The sequence below is a fragment of the Pristiophorus japonicus genome, chromosome 10 (genome assembly GCF_044704955.1).
Source record: "Pristiophorus japonicus isolate sPriJap1 chromosome 10, sPriJap1.hap1, whole genome shotgun sequence".
Classification (NCBI taxonomy): domain Eukaryota; kingdom Metazoa; phylum Chordata; class Chondrichthyes; family Pristiophoridae; genus Pristiophorus; species Pristiophorus japonicus.
This window is the reverse complement of record NC_091986.1, coordinates 48303021-48322606: the sequence shown is the minus strand read 5'-3', so window position 1 is coordinate 48322606 and position 19586 is coordinate 48303021. Positions and strand designations below refer to the sequence as shown.

At 71.5% G+C, this 19586-nt stretch overlaps 1 protein-coding gene across 1 annotated transcript in view; it reads right to left on the bottom strand.

Moving 5' to 3' along the window:
• Nucleotides 1-19586, bottom strand: part of pros1 (protein S) — an 89355-nt gene that overhangs the window by 69108 nt on the left and 661 nt on the right. The gene's annotated exons all lie outside the window — the stretch shown is intronic.

The window sequence follows — 19586 nt, the reverse complement described above, 5'->3', positions numbered from 1 at the left end:
GGGAGGGGAGGGGGATGGGGAGATCGAGGGGGGAGGGGAGGGGGAGGTCGAGGGGGGAGGGAAGGGGGAGGTCGAGGGGGAAGGGGAGTGGAGGGGGAGTTCGAGGGGGAGGGGAAGGGGGAGGTCGAGGGGGGAGGGGAGGGGGAGATCGAGGGGGGGAGGGGAGGGGGAGGTCGAGGGGGGGGGCAAGGGGGGGACGGGATTGGGAGATCGGGGGGGAGGTCAAGGGGGGAGGTGGAGATCGAGGGGGATGGGGAGGGGAAGGGGAGGGGGAGGTCGAAGGGGGAGCGGAGGGGGAGTTCGAGGGGGGGGAGCGGAGGGGTAGGTCGAGGGGGAGGGGAGGGGAAGGGGAGGTCGAGGGGGAGGGGAGGTAAGGGGAGGTCGAGGGGAGGGGAGGGGGAGGTCGAGGGGGAGGTCGAGGGGGAGGTCGAGGGGTGGGGAAGGTTGAGGGGAGGGGAGGGGAGGGGGATGGGAGGTCGAGTGGGAGAGGAGGGGAGGGGAGGTCGAGGAGGAGGGGAGGTGGAGGTCGAATGGGGAGGGAGGTGGAGGTCGAATGGGAGGGTAGGTGGAGGTGAAGGAGAGGGGGAGGTCGAGGGGGGAGGGGATGGGAGGGAGGGGGAGGTCGAGGGGAGGGGGAAGTCAAGGGGGGAGGGGAGGGGGAGGGGAGGAGAGGGGTAGGTCGAGGTCGGGGGGGAGGGGAGGGGGGGTCGAGGGGGGAGGGGAGTGGAGGGGAGGTCGAGGTCGAAGGCAAGGGAGAAATCGAAGCGGAGGGGGAAGAGAGGGGGAGATGGAGGGGAGGTTGAGGTTGAGGAGGAGGTCACAGGGAGGGGGAGGAGGAGGAAAGGGAGGGGAGGTCAAGGGGGGGGAGGGGAGATCGAGGGGGGGAGGGGGAGGTCGGGGATGGGGAGGTCAAGGGGGGGAGGGGGTGGTCGGGGGAGGAGGGGGAGGGGGAGAGGAAGGGGAGAGGGAGGTCAAGGGGGAGGGGAGAGAGGAGGGGGAGGGAAGAAGGGGAGGGGGGATTGGGGAGGGGAGAGGTGGAGGGGTGGGGAGGTCGAGGGGGGGAGGTCGAGGGAAGGGAGGGTGGGGGAGGTTGAGGGGGGAGGGGAGGGGGGTGGCAAGGGAGAGGAGAGGGGGAGGTCGGGGGAGAGGAGAGGGAGAGGTCGGGGGAGAGGAGAGGGGGCGGGGAGAAGTGGGGAGGGGAGTGGAAGGGGAGGTCGAGGGGGGAGGGGGGAGGTCGAGAGAGGAAGGGAGGGGGAGGGGCGGGGGAGCGGGATGTCGAAGGGGAGGGGAAGTGGAGGGAGAGGTTGAGGGGAGGGGGTCGTGGGGGAGGGGAGAGGGGAGGTCGATGGGGAGAGGGGAGGGGGAGAGGGAAGGGGGAGGAGGATAGGGGCGGGGAGTGGGGTCGAGGGGTCGAGGAAGGGGGAGAGGGGGGAGGGGAGCAGGATGTCGAGGGAGGAAGGGGAGGGAAGGTCGAGGGGAGGGGGACGTCGAGTGGGGAGGGGTGGGGGAGGGGAGGGGGAAGTTGGCGGGGAGGTTGAGGGGGGAGGGGGAAGTCGAGGGGGGAAGGGGAGGAGGAGGTCGAGGGGGGAAGGGGAGGAGGAGGTCGAGGGGGCAAGGTGAGGGGAGGAGGGGAGGGGGAAGAGGGGAGGGGGAGTTGGAGGGGGAGGGGAGAAGGCAGAAGGGGAGGGGGAGAGGAGGGGGAGGTCAAAGGGGGAGGGGAGGGGAAGTCGAGGGGGAGGGGGAGGTCGAGGTGGGTGGTCGAGAGGGGGAGGAGGAGGTCGAGGGGGAGGAGGAGGTTGAGGGGGGAGTGGAGAGGGAGGTCGAGTGGCAGGGGCGGGGAGGTCGAAGGAGAGGGGAGAATGCGGTCGAGGGTGTAGGGGAGGGGTGAGATGAGGTCGAGGGGGGAAGAGGGAGGTCGAGTGGGGAGGAGGAGGGGAGGGAGAGGTTGAGGGGGAGGGGAACGTCGAGGATGGAGGAGGAGGTCGAGGGGGGGAGGAGGTTGGGGGGGGGAGTAGAGATCGAGGGGGGTAGAAAGGTTGGGGGGGGAGGGGGAGTCGAGGGGGAGGAGGAGGTCGAGGTGGGAGGAGGACGTTGGGGGTGAGGGGAGGTCCAGAGGGGGAAGAGAGGTGGGGTCGAGAAGGGGAGGGGAGAGCGACGTCGAGGGGGGAGGGGGTTGTTGAGAGGTGAGGGGGTGGAGAGGGGGAGGTCGAGGGGGGGTATGTGAGGTCGAGGTGGGGAGGGGGAGGGTGAGGGGGGGTGGGAGAGGTTGAGGGGGGGAAGGGAGGTCGAGGGTGGAGGGGGAGGTCGAGGGGAGGGGAGGTCGATGGGGGGGAGGTCGAGGGGGGAAGGGGAGGTCGAGGGTGGAGGTCGAGGGGGAGTGGGAGGTCGAGGGGGTTGAGTGGGAGGTCGAGGGGGGTTGAGGGGGAGGTCGAGGGGAGGTCAAGGGGGATGGGAGGAGGAGGTCGATGAGGGGAGGGGAGGGGGAGGTCGAGGGGGGAGGGAGAGGAGGTCGAGGGGTGGAGGGGAGGGGGAGGTCAAGGGGGGAGGGGAGGAGGAGGTTGAGGGGGGGAGGTAGTGGTCGAGAGGGGGATGGGAGGAGAGGGGGAGGTCGACGGGGCGAGGGAGGGGGTGGTCAATGGGGGGAGGGGAGGGGGAGGTCAAGGAGGGGAGGGGGATGGGTGGGAGATGTCGAGGGGGGAAGGGGAGGAGAAGGGGAGGTCGACGGGGCAGAGGGAGGGATGGTCGATAGGGGGAGGGGAGGGGGAGGTCGAGGGGGAGAGGGGATGGGGAGGTCGAGGCGACGAAGAGAGGGGGAGGACGAGTGGAGAGGGTGCTCGTGCGGGGAGGGGAGGGGAGGTCGAGGGGAGAGGTCGAGGAGGGAGGGAAGGGAGAGGTCGAGGAGGGAGGGGGGGAGGTCGAGGGGGAGGGGAAGGTCGAGGAGGGGAGAGGGGGAGAGGGGAGCGGATTTCGAGAGGGGAGGGGAGGGGGAGGTCGAGGGGGGAGGGGAGGGGGAGGTTGAGGGAATAGGGTGGTCAAGGGGGAAGGGTGGGGGAGGGGTGGGTGCGGTCAGGGGGGAGGTTGAGGGGGGAGGGGAGGGGGAGGGGGAGGGAAGAGGGGAGGGGGAGGTCAAGGGGGGAGGGGCGGGAGAGGGGAGGGGGAGGTCGAGGGGGGCAGGGGAGGGGAGGGGGAGGAGGGAGGGGAGGGGAAGGGGGAGGGAAGAGGGGAGGGGGAGGTCAAGGGGGGAGGGGCGGGGGAGGGGAGTGGGAGGTCGAGGGGGGAGGGGAGGGTGGAGGTCGTGGGGGGCAAAGGAGGGGGAGGTCGAGGGGGGTGAGAGGGAGGTCGAGGGGGAAGGGGATGGGGAGGGGGAGGAGGGGAGGGGAGGGGGAGGTTGAGGAAGGGAGGTGATGGGGAGGTCGAGGGAGGGAGGGGAGGGGGAGGTCAAGGGAGGGAGGGGATGGAGATGACGAGGGAGGGAGGGGAGGGGGAGGTCGAGGGGGGAGGGGTAGGTCGAAGGGGGAGGGGGAGGTCGATGGGGGAGGGGGAGGTCGAGGGGGGGAGTGGGAGTTCTAGGAGGAGTGGGAGGTCGAGGGGGAGAGGGAGAAGTCGAGGGGGAGGTAGAGGGGGCGGGCAGGTCGGGGGGGAGGTCGAGGGGGGAGGGGAGTGTGGAGGTCGTGGGGGGCAAAGGAGGAGGAGGTCGAGGGGGGTGAGAGGGAGGTCGAGGGGGAAGGGGATGGGGAGGGGGAGGAGGGGATGGGGAGGTCGAGGGGAGGGGAGAGGAGGGCGAGGTGGGGAGGGGAGGGGGAGGTCGAGGAAGGGAGGTGATGGGGAGGTCGAGGGAGGGAGGGGAGGGGGAGGTCGAGGGGGGAGGGGTAGGTCGAAGGGGGAGGGGGAGGTCGATGGGGGAGGGGGAGGTCGAGGGGGGGAGTTGGAGTTCGAGGAGGAGTGGGAGGTCGAGGGGGAGAGAGAGGGGGAGGGAGAGGTCGAGGGGGAGGTAGAGGGGGCGGGCAGGTCGGGGGGGAGGTTGAGGGGGGAGGGGAGGGGGCAGGAGAGGTCAAGGGGGGGAGGGATGGGGGAGGTCGAGGGGGGAGGGGGAGGTAGGGGGAGCTCGAGGGGGGAGGGAAGGGGAGTGGATGGAGAGGTCAAGGGGGGAGGGGAGGTGGAGGTCGAGGAGGGGAGGGGAGGTGGAAGTCGAGGGGTGGAGGTAGAGGGGTGGAGGTCGAGGGCGGAGGGGTGGGGGAGGTCGAAGGCGAAGGGATGGGGAAGGTCAGGGGGAAGGGGAGGGGAGTGGAATGGGAGGTCAAGGAGGAGGGGAGGTGGAGGTGGAGAGGGGAGGGGAGGTGGAAGTCGAGGGGTGGAGGTAGAGGGGTGGAGGTCGAGGGCGGAGGGGTGGGGGAGGTGGAAGGCGAAGGGATGGGGAAGGTCAGGGGGAAGGGGAGGGGAGTGGAATGGGAGGTCAAGGGGGAGGGGAGGTGGAGGTGGAGAGGGGAGGGGAGGTGGAAGTCGAGGGGTGGAGGTCGAGGGGTGGAGGTCGAGGGGTGGAGGTTGAGGTGCGGAGTTCGAGGGGGGAGGGAAGGGGGAGGCCGAGTGGGGAGGGGAGGGGCAGGGGGGAGGGAAGGGGAGGGATAGGGGAGGGGGATGTCGAGGTGGGAGGGGGAGGTCGAGGAGGGAGGGGAGGGGGAGGGGAGGGGAGGTTGAGTGGGGACGGGAGGGGAGGGGGAGGTGGAGGTCGAGGGGGGGAGGAACGGGGAGCGGGAGGGGGAACGGAGGGGGAGGTCGAGGGGAGGGGGAAGTCGAGGGGGGAGAGGAGGGGGAAGTCGAGGGGGGATGGAGGGGAGGGGAGGGAATGGGGAGGGGAGGTCGCGGGGGGAGGGGAGTGTGAGATCGAGGGGGGAGGGGAGGGGAAGGTCGAAAGGGGAGGGGAGGTCAAGGGGGGAGCGGAGGGGGAGGTCGAGGGGGGAGAGGAGGGGGAGGTCGAGGGGGAGGGGAGGGGTTAAGGGGGAGCGCGAGAGCAAGGTCGAGGGACGGCGAGGTCAAAGGGGTAGTTTGAGGGGAGGTCGAGCATGAGGGAGAGGTCGAGACGAGGGGAAGCTCGACGTCGAGGGGGGAGGGGAAGGGGGGTCAAGGCAGGGGGGAAGGGAAGGTCAAGGTCGAACGCAAGGGAGAAATCGAAGCGGAGGGGAAGGGAGGGGGAGATGGAGGGGAGGTTGAGGTCGAGGAGGAGGTCACAGGGAGGGGGAGGAGGGGGAAAGGGAGGGGAGGTCAATGGGGAGGGTGAGGTCGAAGGAAAGGCGAGGGGAAGAGGAGGGCGAGGTCGAGGTTGAGGGCTGAGGGGGAGGTCGAGGAGAGGAGAGGGAAAGGGAGATGAGGTCGGGGGTTTGGGATAGGGGAGGAATGGGGAGGGGGAGGTCGAGGGAGGGAGGGCAAGGTCAAGGGGGGAGGGAAGGGGGAGGTCGAGTGGGAGAGGGAGGTTGAGGGGGGAGGGGGAGGTCGAGGGGGAGGGGAGGGGGAGGTCGAGGGGGAGGGGAGGGTGAGGTCGAGGGGGAGGGGAGGGGAGGGTGAGGCCGAGGGCGGAGGGGTGGGGGAGGTCGAGGGGGGAGGGGAGGAGATTGGAAGAGGAGGTCAAGGGGGGAGGGGAGGTGGAGGTGGAGGGGGAGGGGAGGTGGAAGTCGAGGGGGACGGGTAGGGGAGGTCGAGGGGGTTGGGGAGGGGGAGGTCGAGGGGGGAGGGGGATGTCGAGGGGGAGGGGGAGATCGAGGGGGGAGGGGGAGATGGAGGGGGAGATCGAGGGGAGGAGGGGAGGGGAGGTCGAGGGGGGAGGGGGAGATCGAGGGGAGATGGGGCGGTCGAGGGGGGAGGGGAGGGGAGATCGAGGAAGGAGGGATGGGGGAGGTCGAGGGGGAGTGGAGGCAGAGGTCGAGGTGGGGAGGGGAGGGGGAGGTCGAGGGGGGAGGTCGACGGGGGAGGGGGTGGTCGATGGGAGGGCGGGGGAGGCCGAGAGGGGAGGGAGGTCGAGGAGGGAGGGAAGGGGGGGTCGAGGGGGGGGGGGGGAGGGGGCGGTTGAGTGGGGGGGGGGAGGTCGAGGAGAGGAGGGGGAAAGGGAGAGGAGGTCGGGGGTTTGGGATAGGGGAGGAATGGGGAGGGGGAGGTCGAGGGAGGGAGGGCAAGGTCGAGGTGGAGAGGGAGGTTGAGGGGGGGAGGTCGAGGGGGAGGGGGAGGGGGAGGGGAGGGGGAGGTCGAGGGGGAGGGGAGGGTGAGGTCGAGGGGGAGGGGAGGGGAGGGTGAGGTCGAGGGCGGAGGGGTGGGGGAGGTCGAGGGGGGAGGGGAGGAGATTGGAAGAGGAGGTCAAGGGGGGAGGGGAGGTGGAGGTGGAGGGGAAGGGGAGGTGGAAGTCGAGGGGAAGGTGAGGTGGAAGTCGAGGGGGACGGCTAGGGGAGGTCGAGGGGGTTGGGGAGGGGGAGGTCGAGGGGGGAGGGGGATGTCGAGGGGGAGGGGGAGATCGAGGGGGGAGGGGGAGATGGAGGGGGAGATCGAGGGGAGGAGGGGAGGGGGAGGTCGAGGGGGGAGGGGGAGATCGAGGGGAGATGGGGCGGTCGAGGGGGGAGGGGAGGGGGAGATCGAGGAGGGAGGGATGGGGGAGGTCGAGGGGGAGTGGAGGCAGAGGTCGAGGTGGGGAGGGGAGGGGGAGGTCGAGGGGGGAGGTCGACGGGGGAGGGGGTGGTCGATGGGAGGGCGGGGGATGTCGAGAGGGGAGGGAGGTCGAGGAGGGAGGGAAGGGGGGGTCGAGGGGGGGAGGGGAGGGGGAGGTTGAGTGTGGGAGGGGGAGGTCGAGGGAGGGGAAGGGGAGGTCCAGGTCGCGGGGGGTAGGGGGAGGTCGAGGTAGTGGGGGGAGGGGAGGAGGAGGTCGAGGGGGAGGGGAGGGGTGGGGAGGTCGAGGGGGTGAGAGGGATGTCGAGGCGGTGGGGAAGGGCGAGGGGAGAGAGAGGTCGAGGGGGAGAGAGAGGTCGAGGGGGAGGGGGAGGTCGAGGGGGGAGGGGGAGGTCGATGGGGGGAGGGGCAGGTCGCGGGGGGTAGGGGGAGGTCGAGGTAGTGGGGGGAGGGGAGGAGGAGGTCGAGGGGGAGGGGAGGGGTGGGGAGGTCGAGGGGGTGAGAGGGATGTCGAGGCGGTGGGGAAGGGCGAGGGGAGAGAGAGGTCGAGGGGGAGGGGGAGGTCGAGGGGGGAGGGGGAGGTCGATGGGGGGGGCAGGTCGAGGGGGCGAGCGGGAGGTCGAGGGGGGAGCGGGAGGTCGAGGGGGAGGGGGAGGGGTGGGGAGGTCGAGGTGGTGAGAGGTCGAGGGGGAGAGAGAGGTCGAGGCGGAGGGGGAGGTCGAGGGGGGAGGGGCAGGTCGAGGGGGCGAGCGGGAGGTCGAGGGGGGAGCGGGAGGTCGAGGGGGGGGTCGAGGGGGGAGGGGAGGGCGAGGGGGAAGGGAGGTCGAGGGGGAGGGGAGGGGGAGTTTGAGGGGGAGGGGGAGGTTGAGGGGGAAGGCGGAGGTCGAGGGTTGAGGGGGAGATTGAGGAGAGGAGGGGGAGTGGGAGGTCGAGGGGAGGGGGAGGTCGAGGGGAGGGAAAGATCGAGGGGAGAGGGAGTGGTCGAGAGGGATGGGGAGGGGAGATCGATGGGGAGGGGTGGGGGAGGTCGAGGGGGAGTGGAGGCGGTGGTCGAGGGGGGAGGGGAGGGGGAGGTCGAGGGGGGAGGTCGACCGGGGAGTGGAGGGGTTCAGGGGGGAGGGATGGGGGGGTCGAGGGGGAGGAGGGGAGGTCAAGGTCGAAGGCAAGGGAGAAATCGAAGCGGAGGGGGAAGGAAGGGGGGAGATGGAGGGGAGGTTGAGGTCGAGGAGGAGGTCACAGGGAGGGGGAGGAGGGGGAAAGGGAGGGGAGGTCAATGGGGAGGGTGAGGCCGAAGGAAAGGCGAGGGGGAGAGGAGGGCGAGGTCGAGGTTGAGGGCTGAGGTCGAGGAGAGGAGGGGGAAAGGGAGAGGAGGCCGGGGGTTTTGGATAGGGGAGGAAAGGGGATGGGGAGGTCGAGGGAGGGAGGGCAAGGTCAAGGGGGGGAGGGAAGGGGGAGGTCGAGGGGGAGAGGGTGGTTGAGGGGGAGAGTTCGAGGGGGGAGGGGGAGGGGGAGGGGGAGGTCGAGGGGGGAGGGGAGGGTGAGGTCGAGGGGGAGGGGCAGGTCGAGGGCGGAGGGGTGGGGGAGGTCGAGTGGGAGGGGAGGAGATTGGAAGAGGAGTTCAAGGGGGAGAGGAGGTGGAGGTGGAGGGGGGAGGGGAGGTAGAAGTCGATGGGGACGGGTAGGGGGAGGTCAAGGGGGTTGGGGGAGGGGGAGGTCGAGGGGGGCGAGGGATGTCGAGTGGGAGGGGGAGATTGAGGGGAAGGGGGAGATGGAGGGGGAGATCGAGGGGAGGGGGAGGAGGGGGAGGGGGAGGTCGAGGGGGAGGGGGAGATCGCTGGGAGATGGGGCGGTCGAGGGGGGAGGGGAGGGGGAGATAGAGGAGGGAGGGATGGGGGAGGAGGAGGGAGGGATGAGGGAGGTCGAGGGGGAGTGGAGGCGGAGGTCGAGGTGGGGAGGGGAGGGGGAGGTCGAGGGGGGAGGTCGACGGGGGAGGGGGTGGTCGATGGGATGGCGGGGGAGGTCGAGAGTGGAGGGTCGAGGGGGGGAGGGGAGGGGGAGGTTGAGTGGGGGAGGGGGAGGTCGAGGGAGGGGAAGGGGAGGTCCAGGTCACGGGGGGTAGGGGGAGGTCGAGGTAGTGGGGGTAGGGGAGCAGGAGGTCGAGGGGGAGGGGGAGGGGAGGGGAGGTCGAGGGGGTGAGAGGGATGTCGAGGCGGTGGGGAAGGTCGAGGGGAGAGAGAGGTCGAGGGGAGGTCGAGGGGGAGGGGAGGGGGAGTTTGAGGGGGAGGGGGAGGTTGAGGGGGGAGGGGGAGGTCGAGGGGGAAGGGGGAGATTGAGGAGAGGAAGGGGAGGGGGAGGTCGAGGGGAGGGGGAGGTCGAGGGGAGGGGCAGATCGAGGGGAGAGGGAGCGGTCGAGGGGGGAGGGGAGGGGAGATCAAGGGGGAGGGGTGGGGGAGTGGAGCCGGAGGTCGAGGGGGGGAGGGGAGGTCGATCGGGGAGTGGAGGGGTTCAGGGAGGAGGGGAGGGGGGGTGGGGGTGGGGAGGGGAGGTCAAGGTCGAAGGCAAGGGAGAAATCGAAGCGGAGGGGGAAGGGAGGGGTAGATGGAGGGGAGGTTGAGGTCGAGGAGTAGGTCACAGGGAGGGGGAGGAGGGGGAAAGGGAGGGGAGGTCAATGGGGAGGGTGAGATCGAAGGAAAGGCGAGGGGAAGGGGAGGGCGAGGTCGAGGTGGAGGGCTGAGGCGAGGTCCAGTGGAGGAGGGGGAAAGGGAGAGGATGTCGGGGGTTTGGCATAGGGGAGGAATGGGGAGGGTGAGGCGGTGATCGAGGGAGGGAGGGGAAGGTCGATGGGGGGAGCGGAGGGGGAGGTGGGTAGCAGAGGGGGAGGGGGAGGTCGAGGGGGGGGAGGTCAGGGGGGGAGGTTGAGGGGGGAGGGGAGGTCGAGATGGAGGGGGAGGGGGACCACGAGGGGGGAGGGGAGGGGGAAGTCGATGGGAGGGAGGGGGAGGTCGAGGGGGGAGGGGAGGTCGAGATGGAGGTGGAGGGGGAGCACGAGGGGGGAGGGGAGGGAGTGGTCGAGGGGGGAGGGGAGGGGTAGGTCAAGGGGGGAGAGGAGGCGAAGGGGGGAGGGGGAGGGGAGGGAAGAGGTCGAGGGAGGAGGGGAGGGAGTGGTCGAGGGGGGAGGGGAGGCGAGGTCAAGGGGGCAGGGGAGAGGGAGGTCGAGGGGGGAGAGGAGGGGGAGGTCGAGGGGAATGGAGGGGATAAGGGAGGGGGGTCGAGGGTGGGGAGGGGAGGTCAAGGTCGAAGGCAAGGGAGAAATCGAAGCGGAGAGGGAAGGGAGGGGTAGATGGAGGGGAGGTTGAGGTCGAGATGGAGGCCACAGGGAGGGGGAGGAGGGAGAAAGGGAGGGGAGGTCAATGGGGAGGGTGAGGTCGAAGGAAAGGCGAGGGGGAGGGGAGGGCGAGGTCGAGGTGGAGGGCTGAGGCGAGGTCGAGGGGAGGAGGGGGAAAGAGAGAGGAGGTCGGGAGTTTGGCATGGGGGAAGAATGGGGAGAGTGAGGGGGTGATTGAGGGAGGGAGGGGAAGGTCGAGGGGGGGAGCGGAGGGGGAGGTGGGGAGCAGAGGGGGAGGGGGTGGTCGAGGGGGGGAGGTCAGGGGCGGGAGGGGGGGAGGTCGAGGGGGGAGGGGAGGTCGAGATGGAGGGGGAGGGGGACCACGAGGGGGGAGGGGAGGGGGAAGTCGATGGGAGGGCGGGAGGGAGGGGGAGGTCGAGGGGGGAGGGGACGGGGAGGTCGAGGGGGGGAGGGGAGGCGGGGGGGAGGGGGAGGGGAGGGGGAGGGGAGAGGGGAGGGAAGAGGTCGAGGGGGGAGGGGAGGGAGAGGTCGAGGGGGAAAGGGGAGGGAGAGGTCTGAGGGTGGGGAGTGGGAGGTCAGGGTGGGGAGTGAATGGTCGAGGGGGGGGGAGATCGAGGGGTGAGTGGGAGATCGAGGGGAGGAGGGGGAGGGGTAGGTCGAGGGGGGAGGGGGAGATCGAGGGGAGAGGGATGGGGAGATCGAGGGGGATTGGAGGCGGAAGTCGAAGCGGGGAGGGGAGGGGGAAGTTGAGGGGGGAGGTAGACGGGGGAGGGGGTGGTCGAGGGCGGTAGGGGGAGGTCGACGTAGTGGGGGGGAGGGGAGGAGGAAGTCGAGGGGGAGCTCGAGGGGGGAGGGGGTGGTCGAGAGGGGGAGGGGAGGGGAGTTCGGGGGGGAGAGGGAATGTCGAGGGGGTGGGGGAGGTCGAGGGGAGAGGGAGGTCGAGGGGGAGGGGGAGGTCGAGGGGGGAGGTTGACGGAGGAGGGGGTGGTCGATGGGAGGGAGGGGGAGGGGATGTCGAGGAGGGAGGGAAGGGGGGTCGAGGGGGGGAGGGGAGGCGGAGGTCGAGTGGGAGGTCGAGGGGGGGGGGTGAGGTCGCTGGGGGAAGGGGAGGTCGAGGGCAGTAGGGGGAGGTCGACGTAGTGGGGGGGAGGGGAGGTGGAAGTCGAGGGGGAGCTCGAGGGGGGAAGGGGTGGTCGAGAGGGGGAGGGGAGGGGAGGTCGAGTGGGAGTTCGAGGGGGAAATGGGATGTCGAGCAGGTGGGGGAGGTCGAGGGGAGAGGGAGGTCGAGGGAGGGGGAGGTTGAGGGGGGAGGGGAGGTCAATGGGGTGGAGGGGGAGGTCGAGGGTGCGAGCAGGATGTTGAGGGGGGGAGCGGGAGGTCGAGGGGGGGCGGGAGGTCAATGGGGGAGCGGGAGGTCGAGGGGGGCAGGGGGAGGTCAAGGGGGGATGGGGAGTGGAGGGGGAGGTCGAGGGGGGAGGGGGAGGTCGAGGGCGGAGGAGGTAGAGGGGAAGGAGGTGGTCGTTGGGGGGAGGGGAAGGGAGGTTGAGGGGGGAGGAGAAGGGACGTCGAGGGGAGAGGTCGAGAGGGGTGGAGAGGGAGGTCGAGGGGGGAGAGGAGGGGGAGGTCGAGGGGGGGAGGGAAGGGGGAGGTCGAGGGGGAGTGGAGGCGGAGGTCGAAGCGGGGAGAGGAGGGGGAGGTTGAGGGGGGAGGTCGACGGGGGAGGGGGTGGTCGATGGGAGGGAGGGGGAGGTCGAGAGGGGAGGGTCGAGGGGGGGAGGGGAGGGGGAGGTTGAGTGGGGGAGGGGAAGGTCGAGGGAGGGGAAGGGGAGGTCCAGGTCACGGGGGGTAGGTGAGGTCGAGGTAGTGGGGGTAGGGAAGCAGGAGGTCGAGGGGGAGGGGGAGGGGAGGGGAGGTCGAGGGGGTGAGAGGGATGTCGAGGCGGTGGGGCAGGTCGAGGGGAGAGAGAGGTCGAGGGGGAGGGGAGGTCGAGGGGGAGGGGAGGGGGAGTTTGAGGGGGACGTTGATGTTGAGGGGGGAGGGGGAGGTCGAGGGGGGAGGGGGAGATTTTGGAGAGGAGGGGGAGGGGGAGGTCGAGGGGAGGGGGAGGTCGAGGGGAGGGGCAGATCGAGGGGAGAGGGAGCGGTCGAGGGGGGAGGGGAGGGGAGAACGAGGGGGGAGGTCGATCGGGGAGTGGAGGGGTTCAGGGAGGAGGGGAGGGGGGGTCGGTGGGGGGAGGGGGGGAGGTCGAGGGGGAGGAGGAAGTCGATGGGAGGGCGGGAGGGAGGGGGAGGTCGAGGGGGGAGGGGAGGTCGAGATGGAGGTGGAGGGGGAGCACGAGGGGGGAGGGGAGGGAGAGGTCGAGGGGGGAGGGGAGGGGGAGGTCGAGGGGGGAGAGGAGGCGAAGGGGGGAGGGGGAGGGGAGGGAAGAGGTCGAGGGGGGAGGGGAGGGAGTGGTCGAGGGGGGAGGGGAGGGGAGGTCAAGGGGGCAGGGGAGAAGGAGGTCGAGGGGGGAGAGGAGGGGGAGGTCGAGGGGGAATGGAGGGGATAAGGGGGGAGGGGGGGGTCGAGGGGGGGGAGGGGAGGTCAAGGTCGAAGGCAAGGGAGAAATCGAAGCGGAGAGGGAAGGGAGGGGTAGATGGAGGGGAGGTTGAGGTCGAGATGGAGGTCACAGGGAGGGGGAGGAGGGGGAAAGGGAGGGGAGGTCAATGGGGAGGGCGAGGTCGAGGTGGAGGGCTGAGGCGAGGTCGAGGGGCGGAGGGGGAAAGAGAGAGGAGGTCGGGAGTTTGGCATGGGGGAAGAATGGGGAGAGTGAGGGGGTGATCGAGGGAGGGAGGGGAAGGTCGAGGGGGGGAGCGGAGGGGGAGGTGGGTAGCAGAGGGGGAGGGGGTGGTCGAGGGGGGGGAGGTCAGGGGCGGGAGGGGGGGAGGCCGAGGGGGGAGGGGAGGTCGAGATGGAGGGGGAGGGGGACCACGAGGGGGGAGGGGAGGGGGAAGTCGATGGGAGGGCGGGAGGGAGGGGGAGGTCGAGGGGAGGAGGTCGAGGGGGGGAGGGGAGGCGGGGGGGAGGGGGAGGGGAGGGGGAAGGGGAGAGGGGAGGGAAGAGGTCGAGGGGGGAGGGGAGGGAGAGGTCGAGGGGGAAAGGGGAGGGAGAGGTCTGAGGGTGGGGAGTGGGAGGTCGGGGTGTGGAGTGAGAGGTCGAGGGGGGAGGGGGAGATCGAGGGGGATTGGAGGCGGAGGTCGAAGCGGGGAGGGGAGGGGGAAGTTAAGGGGGGAGGTCGACGGGGGAGGGGGTGGTCGATGGGAGGGAGAGGGAGGGGATGTCGAGGAGGGAGGGAAGGGGGGTCGAGGGGGAGGGGAGGCGGAGGTCGAGTGGGAGGTCGAGGGGGTGTGAGGTCGCTGGGGGAAGAGGAAGTCGAGGGCGGTAGGGGGAGGTCGACGTAGTGGGGGGGAGGGGAGGAGGAAGTTGAGGGGGAGCTCGAGGGGGGAGGGGGTGGTCGAGAGGGGGAGGGGAGGGGAGGTCGAGGGGGAGTTCGAGGGGGAAGAGTGATGTCGAGCAGGTGGGGGAGGTTGAGGGGAGAGGGAGGTCGAGGGGAGGGGGAGGTCGAGGTAGGAGGGGGAGGTCAATGGGGGGGAGGGGGAGGTCGAGGGGGCGAGCAGGAGGTCGAGGGCGGGAGCAGGAGGTCGGGGGGGGCGGGAGGTCGATGGGGGAGCGGGAGGTCGAGGGGGGCAGGGGGAGTTCAAGGGGGGAGGGGAGGTCGAGGGGAGGGGGAGGTTGAGGGGGGAGGAGAGGGGAAGTCGAGGGGAGAGGTCGAGAGGGGTGGAGAGGGAGGTCGAGGGGGAGGGGAGTGGGAGGTCGAGGAGGGAGGAGGGAAGGGGGAGATCGAGGGGGAGGGGAGCGGGAGGTCGATGGGGAGGGGAGGGGGAGGTTGAGGGGGAGGGGAGGGGGATGTCGAGGGGGAGGTGAAGGGGATGTTGATGGGGAGGGGAAGGTGAGGTCGAGGAGGAGGGCAGGGGGAGGTCGAGGGGGAGGGGAGCGGGAGGTCGATGGAGGGGGGGGGAGGTCGAGGGGGAGGGGAGGGGGATGTCGAGGGGGAAGTGAAGGGGATGTTGAGGGGGAGGGAAGGTGAGGTTGAGGAGGAGGGCAGGGGGAGGTCGAGGGGGAAGGGCAGGGTGAGGTTGGGGGGGGCAGGGGGAGGGGAGGGGAGGTTGAGAGGGAGGTTGAGGGGGGAGAGGGAGGGGGAGGTCGAGGGGGCGAGGGTAGTGGGAGGTCGAGGGGGGAGGGGAGGGGGAGGTCGAGGGGGGAGGGGAGGGGGGAGGTCGAGGGGGGAGGGGAGGTCGAGGTCGAGGGGGAGGGGGAGCACGGGGGGAGGGGGAGCTCGAGGGGTGAGGGGAGGTCGAGGGGGGAGGGGAGGGGGAGGTTGAGGGGGGCAGGGGAGGAGGAGGGGAGGGAAGAGGTCGAGGGGGGAGGGGAGGGAGAGGTCGAGGGGGAAAGGGGAGGAAGACGTCGGGGTGGGGAGTGGGAGGTCGGGGTGGGGAGTGGGAGGTCGGGGTGGGGAGTGGGAGGTCGAGGGGGGAGGGGGTGATCGAGGGGTGAAAGGGAGGTCGAGGGGGGAGAGGGAATGTCGAGGGGGTGGGGGAGGTCGAGGGGAGAGGGAGGTCGAGGGGGAGGGGGAGGTCGAGGGGGGAGGGGGAGGTCGATGGGGGCAAGGAGGAGGTCGAGGGGGCGAGCGGGAGGTCGAGGGTGGGAGCAGGAGGTCGAGGGGGGGAGCGGGAGGTCAAGGGGGGAGCGGGAGGTCGAGGGGGGAGGGGTGGGGGAGGTCGAGAGGGGGAGGGGAGGGGGAGGTCGATGGGGAATGGAGGCGGAGGTCGAAGCGGGGAGGGCGACGGGGGAGGGGGGTGGTCGATGGGAGGGAGGGGGAGGTCGAGAGTAGGAGATCGAGAGGGGGTGGGGAGGGGGATGTCGAGGGGTAGGGAAGGGTGATCGAGGGGGAGAGGGGAGGAGGAGGTCGAGTGGGGGAGGGGGAGGTCGAGGGGGGGTGAGGTGGAAGGGGGAAGGGGAGGTCGAGGTCGAGGGGGGTAGGGGGAGGTCGACGTAGTGGGGCGGGAGTTGAGGAGGAAGTCGAGGGGGAGGTGGAGCTCGAGGGGGGAGGGGGTGGTCGAGAGGGGGAGGGGAGGGGAGGTCGGGGGGGGGAGAGGGAATGTGAGGGGGTGGGGGAGGTCGAGGGGAGGGGGAGGTCGAGGGGGAGGGGGAGGTCGAGGGGGGAGGGGGAGGTCGATGGGGGCGAGGAGGAGGTCGAGGGGGCGAGCGGGAGGTCGAGGGGGGGAGCGGGAGGTCGAGGGGGGAGCGGGAGGTCGAGGGGGGGAGCGGGAGGTCGAGGGGGGAGCGGGAGGGGGAGGGGAGGAGCGGGAGGTCGAGGGGGGGAGCGGGAGGTCGAGGGGGGAGCGGGAGGTCGAGAGGGGAGGGGGAGGTCGAGGGGGGGAGCGGGAGGTCGAGAGGGGAGGGGGAGGTCGAGGGGGGAGCGGGAGGTCGAGGGGGGAGCGGGAGGGGGAGGGGGGGGAGCGGGAGGGGGAGGTCGAGAGGGGAGCGGGAGGTCGAGGGGGGAGGGGGAGGTCGAGGGGGGGAGTGGGAGGTCGAGGGGGGGAGCGGGAGGTCGAGGGGGGGAGCGGGAGGGGGAGGTCGAGAGGGGAGGGGGAGGTCGAGGGGGGAGGGGGAGGTCGAGGGGGGGAGCGGGAGGTCGAGGGGGGGAGCGGGAGGTCGAGGGGGGGAGCGGGAGGTCGAGAGGGGAGGGGGAGGTCGAGGGGGGGAGCGGGAGGGGGAGGTCGAGAGGGGAGGGGGAGGTCGAGGTGGGAGGGGGAGGTCGAGGTGGGAGGGGGAGGTCGAGGTGGGAGGAGGTGGTGTTTGGGGGAGGGGAGGGGAGGTCGAGGGGGAGGGGAGGGGGTGGTCGAGGGGAGAGGTCGAGAGGGGTGGAGGGGGAGGTTGAGGGGGGGAGGGGAGGGGGAGGTCGAGGGGGAGGGGTGGGGGAGGTCAAGGGGGGGAGGGGAGGGGGAGGTCGAGGGGGAATGGAGGCGGAGGTCGAAGCGGGGAGGGGAGGGGGAGGTTGAGGGGGGAGGTCGAGTGGGAGAGGGGGAGGTCGAGGGGGTGTGAGGTCGCTGGGGGAAGGGGAGGTCGAGGGCAGTAGGGGGAGGGGAGGAGGAAGTCGAGGGGGAGCTCGAGGGGGGGAGGGGAGGGGAGGTCGAGAGGGGGAGGGGAGGGGAGGTCGAGGGGGGGCGAGAGGTCGATGGGGGAGCGGGAGGTCGAGGGGGGCAGGGGGAGGTCAAGGGGGGAGGGGGAGGGGAGGGGGAGGTCGAGGGGGGAGGGGGAGGTCGAGGGCGGAGGAGGTAGAGGGGGAGGAGGTGGTCGTTGGGGGGAGGGGAAGGGAGGTTGAGGGAGAGGGGACGTCGAGGGGAGAGGTCGAGAGGGGTGGAGAGGGAGGTCGAGGGGGGAGGGGAGGGGGAGGTCGAGGGGGGAGGGGAGGGGGAGATCGAGGGGGATTGGAGGCGGAGGTCGAAGCGGGGAGGGGAGGGGGAGGTTGAGGGGGGAGGTCGACGGGGGAGGGGGTGGTCGATGGGAGGGAGGGGGAGGGGATGTCGAGGAGGGAGGGAAGGGGGTCGAGGGGGGAGGGGAGGCGGAGGTCGAGTGGGAGAGGGGGAGGTCGAGGGGGGGTGAGGTCGCTGGGGGAAGGGGAAGTCGAGGGCAGAAGGGGGAGGTCGACGTAGTGGGCGGGAGGGGAGGAGGAAGTCGAGGGGGAGCTCGAGGGGGAAATGGGATGTCGAGCAGGTGGGGGAGGTCGAGGGGAGAGGGAGGTCGAGGGGAGGGGGAGGTCGAGGGGGCGAGCAGGAGGTCGAGGAGGGGAGCGGGAGGTCGAGGGGGGGCGGGAGGTCGATGGGGGGAGCGGGAGGTCGAGGGGGGCAGGGGGAGGTCAAGGGGGGAGGGGGAGGTCGAGGGGGATGGGAGGGGGAGGTCGAGGGCGGAGGGGGAGGTCAATGGGGGGGAGGGGGAGGTCGAGGGGGCGAGCAGGAGGTCGAGGAGGGGAGCGGGAGGTCGAGGGGGGGCGGGAGGTCGATGGGGGAGCGGGAGGTCGAGGGGAGGGGGAGGTCAATGGGGGGGAGGGGGAGGTCGAGGGGGCGAGCAGGAGGTCGAGGAGGGGAGCGGGAGGTCGAGGGGGGGCGGGAGGTCGAGGAGGGGAGCGGGAGGTCGAGGGGGGGCGGGAGGTCGATGGGGGAGCGGGAGGTCGAGGGGAGGGGGAGGTCAATGGGGGGGAGGGGGAGGTCGAGGGGGGGAGTGGGAGGTCGAGGGGGGGAGCGGGAGGTCGAGGGGTGGAGCGGGAGGGGGAGGTCGAGAGGGGAGGGGGAGGTCGAGGGGGGAGCGGGAGGTCGAGGGGGGGAGCGGGAGGTCGAGGGGGGGAGCGGGAGGTCGAGGGGGGGAGCGGGAGGTCGAGAGGGGAGGGGGAGGTCGAGGGGGGAGCGGGAGGTCGAGGGGGGGAGCGGGAGGGGGAGGTCGAGAGGGGAGGGGGAGGTCGAGGTGGGAGGGGGAGGTCGAGGTGGGAGGGGGAGGTCGAGGTGGGAGGAGGTGGTGTTTGGGGGAGGGGAGGGGAGGTCGAGGGGGAGGGGAGGGGGTGGTCGAGGGGAGAGGTCGAGAGGGGTGGAGGGGGAGGTTGAGGGGGGGAGGGGAGGGGGAGGTCGAGGGGGAGGGGTGGGGGAGGTCAAGGGGGGGAGGGGAGGGGGAGGTCGAGGGGGAATGGAGGCGGAGGTCGAAGCGGGGAGGGGAGGGGGAGGTTGAGGGGGGAGGTCGAGAGGGGTGGAGGGGGAGGTTGAGGGGGGGAGGGGAGGGGGAGGTCGAGGGGGAGGGGTGGGGGAGGTCAAGGGGGGGAGGGGAGGGGGAGGTCGAGGGGGAATGGAGGCGGAGGTCGAAGCGGGGAGGGGAGGGGGAGGTTGAGGGGGGAGGTCGAGTGGGAGAGGGGGAGGTCGAGGGGGTGTGAGGTCGCTGGGGGAAGGGGAGGTCGAGGGCAGTAGGGGGAGGGGAGGAGGAAGTCGAGGGGGAGCTCGAGGGGGGGAGGGGAGGGGAGGTCGAGAGGGGGAGGGGAGGGGAGGTCGAGGGGGGGCGAGAGGTCGATGGGGGAGCGGGAGGTCGAGGGGGGCAGGGGGAGGTCAAGGGGGGAGGGGGAGGGGAGGGGGAGGTCGAGGGGGGAGGGGGAGGTCGAGGGCGGAGGAGGTAGAGGGGGAGGAGGTGGTCGTTGGGGGGAGGGGAAGGGAGGTTGAGGGGGGAGGAGAGGGGACGTCGAGGGGAGAGGTCGAGAGGGGTGGAGAGGGAGGTCGAGGGGGGAGGGGAGGGGGAGGTCGAGGGGGGAGGGGAGGGGGAGATCGAGGGGGGGAGGGAAGGGGGAGCTCGAGGGGGAGGGGAGCGGGAGGTCGATGGGGAGGGGAGGGGGAGGTCGAGGGGAGAGGTCAAGAGGGGTGGAGGGGGAGGTCGAGGGGGGAGGGGAGGGGGAGGTCGAGGGGGGAGGGGAGGGGGAGGTCGAGGGGGGGAGGGAAGGGGGAGGTCGGGGGGAGGGGAGCGGGAAGTCGGGGAGCGGGAGGTCGAGGGGGAGGGGAGGGGGTGGTCGAGGGGAGAGGTCGAGAGGGTGGAGGGGGAGGTCGAGGGGGGAGGGGTGGGGGAGGTCGAGGGGGGAGGGGTGGGGGAGGTCGAGGGGGGGAGGGGAGGTCGAGGGGGGGAGGGGAGGGGGAGGTCGAGGGGGAGGGGAGCGGGAAGTCGGGGAGCGGGAGGTCGAGGGGGAGGGGAGGCGGAGGGGGAGGGGAGGGCGCTGTCGAGGAGGAGGGCAGGGTGAGGTCGAGGGGGAGGGCAGGGGGAGGTCGAGGGGGAGGGCAGGGGGAGGTCGAGGGGAGGGCAGGGTGAGGTCGGGGGGGGCGAGGGGGAGGGGAGGGCAGGGGGAGGTCGAGGGGAGGGCAGGGGGAGGTCGAGGGGAGGGCAGGCTGAGGTGAGGGGGAGGGTCTTAAGAACTCTGTTGTCACTTTAATGTGTGTTATTCAGGGCTCTCTCTTCGTTGAATTCTTGTCCTTTCTCTTGAGGGGCTGCTGGCTGTACCTTACAAACAACAGCTTGTATTTATATAGCACCTTTAAGTAGTAAAAAGAGGTTGGTTTTAAAAGGAGGAGAGAGGCGGAGAGGCCCACCCAGGTGAAGGCACGGCCACCAGTAGTGGAGCGATGGAAATCAGGGTCGAGCAAGGGGCCACATTGGTGGAGCGCAGATATCTCCGGGTTGTGGGGCTGGAGGAGGTGACAGAGATTGGGAGGGGCAGGGATTTGAAGGTGAGGAGGAGAATTTCAAAGGGCACACGCTGTTTTACTCTGAAGAAGCTTGACTGTAACGGTGGAAGAGATGAGCAGATAACGGACCCCAAATAAGGGCCGCAACAAATCGGAATTCCCCATCGCAAGGTTTTGTTTGTACAGGCTGCTCCTTTAAGCTGATTGTCGTGCAGGAAGATTAAACAGATTAACTGAAATGTGGAAAAGCAACCTGAGTGAATCCAACAAGAACAAGTTCCATTTCCGGC